The following is a 6,000-nucleotide window of genomic DNA, read 5'->3' on the forward strand; positions in this document are numbered from 1 at the left end:
CCCTGAAGCTAGGATTGCACGCCTGTTATGGCAGAGCCAGAACTTGACCCCAGTTCTGACTCCTAGCTCAGTGCTCCTATAAACAGGACCTGTGTAAATAATAAAGCAGGAATTTGACTGAGGCTGATGTGCAGTAGGGAAACCACTGGACGGTGGATGGGGGCCTCCCTGGATGAGGCTTAGTGTGACTAAGTTCACAGTGTTGTACTAGCTGCCTCATCTCTCTGGGCCTCAGTTTCCCCACAAGCAGAGTAGAAGGGTGGAGCAGACCCCTCTCAAGCTCCTCTCAGAGTGGATGGAAAGTGCAGGGAGAGTGTGAGAGGATGGGTTGGGGTGGGGAAGGGAGGGGCACGGACCCCCAGGGTATGGATAAATGGAGGAGACCTTGGGAGGGGCGAACTGGAGCGAGTCTCCTCTGCCATCGGTGGGCATTGTGCTGTCACGTTTTCTTGAGTTCAGGTCTGAGGGTAAACAGACACAAGTCTATTCTGGAGGCACAGGTGAGGACTGGGTATAGGGGCCTGGCACTGCCACCCTCTCCTTCACCCCAAGGATGAGGGATGGGGGCCTGGGGTGGAGTCTGGGGCCATGGGGGAAGGCATGCAGACAAGCTTGTTACTGGGGTTCTGGGCTGAGCTGAAGGCGGGGACCCTGGCGTTGCCCAGGTGCAGCAATTGGTGAACTTCTCACTGGAGGGAGTTTTCCAGATGCTCCAGGTCGCTGAGGCTGGTAGCCTTGGAAAGGTGGCACTGGGGAGTTAGTGCATGCCCATGAGACCCCAGCCTCCCCAGCCAACTGCTCCCCACCCTGCTTCAGTTTTCAAGGCCCTCCCACCTGACTGACTCCATTAGAATCTGCTCCCCTACAGAGGGAGGGGCTGGTCTTACTCCCAGTTGCGCAGCTGAGGTCTGGGGTTAAGTGACCCCGCCCAGCATGAAGGGGCTAAGCCCTGCTCCCAAGCCTGGCTCCTCTGTGTTCAGGCCCCCAGGGCTCTCACGATTCTGGGGCTGAGGCTGTGTGAACAGCAAACTTCCTGCAAACTCTTCTGAGCGATGGGATGGGTGAGCAGCTCCAGGCGAGCAGGGACCTGGAACAGATTGCTAAGGCCAGAAAGGCCGTGACTGGGGGTGCCTGGGTGGCTTAGTCGGTTGAGAGTCCAACTCTTCATCTCGGCTCAGGTCATGATCTCGTAGTTTGTGAGTTTGAGCTCAGTGTCGAACCTGCTTAGGATTCTGTGTCTCCCTTTCTCTCTGTCCCTCCCCCACTTGCACTGTCTCTCTCTGTCAAAAATAAATAAACATAAAAAAAATAAAGAAAAGCCATGACTAAAAGGACAGGCTGACTTGAGCACTGACAAAGAAATGCCAGTCTAAGAAAGAACTCTGTGTGTGTGTGTGTGTGTGTGTGTGTGTGTTTGTGTGTAAAAGTGTGATGACTGTGTGAGTGTGGGTATGTGGGTTGATGTGAGTGGATTCCTAAAGGTCAGGGAGGTAGAGGATGAGGCCTAAATGGTTGAATGAACCAAGGCTCATGCCTTCGACTTTGGGTGATGGGTGGGGTGGGTGCCATTTAAGGAGTGGGCGAGAGGAAGAGAAGGGGCCTTGGAAGAGCTAATCCCAAACCAAAGGGTCTCGGACACCAGCTGGGATTTAAAAGAGGGCAGTTCTGACCTGTCTTCTGAAAGCCAGGTCAGGAGCCGAGCCAGAGAGAGACCCAGGCCAGTTGGAGACTGAGGGTTGGAGCGGCAAGGGGTCCAGAGGGTATCATTCCCTTCCCTGGCCTCTCCTCCCGCCTCCCTGGATGCCCCTCTGAGCCTCCTTTGCCATCTGTCCCCATCTCCTGGACCTCTGAGCACTCAGGGCTGGGCTCGGGCGCTGATGCCTTTCCCTGCTCTATCTGCACTCACTCCCAGCAGCTTCTGTGATATGTCTACCTGTTTGTCAACAACCCGTAAATGTATTGCCACCTTTCAGACCTGTTTCCTGAACTCCAGACCGGGTCTGTCTACTGATCATGTCTCCTAGGATGTCTAATGGATCTTTCAGACTCGGTGTATCCAAAACTGAGTCCTGGCCTTTCCCCCTCAAACCTCTTGCACCAAAGTCTTTCCCTACTCAGTAAATGGCAACAGCATCCTTGTCATTGCTCACAGAAAGAACTGGAATCATCCCTGACTCCACTGTCTCTTACATGTCTGTCAACCCGTTAGCAAATCTTATAGGTTCTACCCTCCACATCCATCCAGAACCTTCCCACTTCTCACACCTCCACTGCCCCCCCTGCCCAGCCCCCACAACCTCTGCCCTAGGTCAGCTCCAGAAGCCCCCTCACTGCTCTCCCTGCTTCTGTCCTTGACCTTCTGGGATCTACTCTCAGCACAGCTGCTAGAAATATTCTTTAATAACAAATTATTCTTGTTATTAAACAATTAACCCTCTGCTCAGAAGGGCTGTTCATTTCACTCTGAGTAACAGTGCAAGCCTCACAATGGTTCAGGAGCTCTATGCCTTCTGGCCTCTCATTACCCAACTTTGTAACCTACCATCTTTCCCTTACTCACTTCACTCCAGCTGCCCTGGCCTCCCTGATGGTTCCTCAAACACATGAGTAGTCTCCTACCAGAGGACCTTTGCACTGACTATACCCCCTGCCTGGAAAGCACTTCACCCAGATACCTGCAGAGCTCAATCCCTCATTTCCTTCAGGTCTTTGATCCAATGCCACCCTCTACGACCTATTTAAAATCGCAGCTCCATCCCAATCCAAAATTTCTTATCCCTCTTACCCTGCTTTATTTTTTTAATTTTTAAAAAATGTTTATTTTTGAGACAGACAGACAGACAGACAGAAAGAACGTGAGCAGGGGAGAACAGAGAGAGAGAGAGAGGGAGACACAGAATCCAAGGCAGCCTCCAGGCTCCAAGAGTCAGCACAGAGCCCGACGTGGGGCTCATACCCATAAACTGGGTTCATAACTGGGCCAAAGTCAGATGCTTACCTGACTGAGCCACCCAGGCACCTCACCCTGCTTTATTTTTTATAGCGCTCACACCCTTTAATGTACAATATGACATAATTATTTCTTTTGTCCCTATCAGCTTTGCTCCATGATGTTAGGGATATTTGTCTATTCTGTTCACTGATGTCTCCCCAGCATCTGGGATGGTACTAGCACACGGCAGGCACCTAGGGCATATTCCTTGAATGAATGAATCAATCAAATCCAGCCCCTCATTTCAAAAATGAAGAAATAAAGTCCCAGAATGAGGGACAGTGTCCCTGAGTCATACACAGAAAATCAGTGACAGGAGCCAGGACCAGACCAAACGCCTCCAGACTACTCGCAGTCCAGGGCTCCTTCTGCCCCACCTCCCACCCCAGGCGAGGTAAAGCTAAGTGTGGCAGATGCCACTGGAGTCCCGCCATGAACTCCTCAGATCCCTCTGACTACTCTCTGTGTTCATCTCCAGGTTCTGTGTGCTTTGCAGCTAATGTCTGGCACCTTGACCTTTTCCAGCAGTTTCCCTTGGGCTGTGGTAGCACCTCATCTATAAGGAGAGCTGGACATGTCTGGGAGTCTGTATTCCTTCCCTCCCCACACACATAGGCAGCCTGAAGCCAGTGACTGGCAGGAAAATAAAAAGGCCAGCAAGCTTGCCTTGAATCAGGACTATCCCTGAGGTGTGATTTACCCCTGAGTTCTCTGTAAGATCGGACTGAAGTTAGAACCCTGCCTGAATCTCCCCGTGCCTGCTTCTGTATCATTCCCGTCCTGCTTCCCCCCTCTCTTGCTAGATTCTCAAAGGAGCACTCTTGCAATATCTCCCCTGTCCCTGAACCCTCCTTGCAGGGTCAGCTTCTGGAAGAACCCAATTTAAGGTAAGGTCTTCTGTGCTAATCTAGGGTAGACTCGTGTACCAGTGAGGTGTAGGAGAGAGACTGTAAGCTTTAGAGTCCCAGTTTCAAGTCCGAGCTCTGCGCCTGACCTAGCACAAGACTGCGGGAAGAGTCCTGAGCTCTTTGAGCCCAGTTTCCCCATTGGAGAAATGACATCGGTTGTATCTTTCTCTGGAGATCCTGCAAGGATTAGGGGAGGTAAAATGTGAGAAGCACTTTGTGTGGTGGCCAGCACGTAGTGCTTGTGCGATAAACGTAAGTTCTTTCTCCGTCTCCCACCTGTGGTCTGTTGTGACCCGACCGTCCTGTCTGAATACAGTTTGGGCCTCAAGATTCTCCCCCAGCTGCTGAGCAGATACTGCATAGCTTTGAGTGTGACAGATAAGAAACTTATCACTCCTTCAGAGAGTACTGGGGACATAAGAAGAGATATCCTAAGGCCACTGGGACATCTCCCAAAGAGTCACAAGTGAGGTCCAGGGTGAATAAGACTATCTGAGATGAAGGACAGAAGCAAAACACACACACACACACACACACACACACACACACACTTACATACACTCCCCATGGGTTCCCACTTTACCAATAGCTAAGTGGTACCAGTGGACAGGGAAACCTTGACAATCAACTCCAGTTGTAAAAACCAGCCCTCAGCTGACTGGGGAGCCTGCCTTGGGGGTGATGATGGCACCAACAGTGGATAGTCATGAGACTCGGGAGCCCTAGATGCCCTGGAGGACGTAAGGTCAAGGAGGGCTGTGTGACTATGAGGCCCTAGGAGGTCTCCCCACGGCTGCCTGCCTCCTTCCCACGTGCTGGACAGCTCCCAGGCTGACCCCTCCCCCCATGCCTGGCGTGGCATCTGTAGCCCTGACCCCACAACTCTACTCTTGCCTCATACCTGTGTCCAGGCTTCTTATAAGCCCAGTAGCTCCCCAGAAGTAAAGGTCAAATTCATCTTTATTTCTTTTTTCTTTCTTTTTTTAAGTTTATTTATTTATTTTGAGAGAGAAAAGCACTTGCATGTGTGAGCCAGGGAGGGGCAGAGAGACAGGGAAAGAGAGAATCCCCATGAGAGGCTCGATCTCACGAACCATGAGATCACGACCTGAGCCGAAATCAAGAGTTAGACGCTTAATCAGCTAAGCCACCTGGATGCCCCATCTTTATTTCTTTTACAGTCTAAGTATAATGGATTGTGTTTTATAACTACAATGTTATCACTCATCAAATCGAACCCTCTCCTATATTCTGTAAATATGACAACAGAAGCACAGAGAAAGGAAAAGTGCCTTTCTCGGGGTCCCATGATAACTCAGTGACAGAGTCAGAATGGGGTCCTAATGCCATTCTATTTTATTTTGCCACCACAGGGATATCTGTTAAAAGCTGGGCAGATAAAGGCAATGACAGAGACGCACCATTCTGCCTGTGGCAAGGCCTCTGACATAGTGCTTCATGGGGTCCCTTCTACTGAGATGAGAGGGAGTGGGGGCCACACGGAGCCATCCTCTGTTCTGCTTACAGTTTCTATCAGCAGCTGGAGGAGACCTTAAGGAAGACAAGAGAGCATTATAAAGTGCCTACCACATGTTGGGCACTGCATACCCATCAAGATATTAGAGCTGAGTTTTTAATGGAGTCACCAATGTACAATAGATGTGAAATTCCCAAGGCAGATCTTAGATACAGACTTTGCCAAGCAAATGTTCCAGAACAGGCTTCATAATGTGTAGCACCTTTAGCCAAGTCAAGGGCATATAAGGAGGACATATATGAGAGGATGAAAGAGAGGATTCTATGAAGAGACTACCTTGGAGAGAGCTCTTGCTATACTGCAGTCCCCATCTCACATCCCTAGAATGGCCATAATCAGAAAGACGGATAATAACAAGCGTTGACAAGGATGTGGAGTCACTGGACCCCTCGTATACAGCTGGTGCAAGTGCAAGATGGTGCAACTTCTTTGGAAAACAGTCTGGTAGCTCCTCAAAAAGTTAGAGTTACCATTTGACCTAGAAATTCCACTCCTAGGTATAGTCCCAAGAGAGACGAAAACGTATGTCCACACAAAAACCAGGACATGAATGTTTATAGCAT

This window comes from Hyaena hyaena, unplaced genomic scaffold, assembly GCF_003009895.1.
Source record: "Hyaena hyaena isolate Hyena2069 unplaced genomic scaffold, ASM300989v1 scaffold_96, whole genome shotgun sequence".
NCBI classification, from domain to species: Eukaryota; Metazoa; Chordata; class Mammalia; order Carnivora; family Hyaenidae; genus Hyaena; species Hyaena hyaena.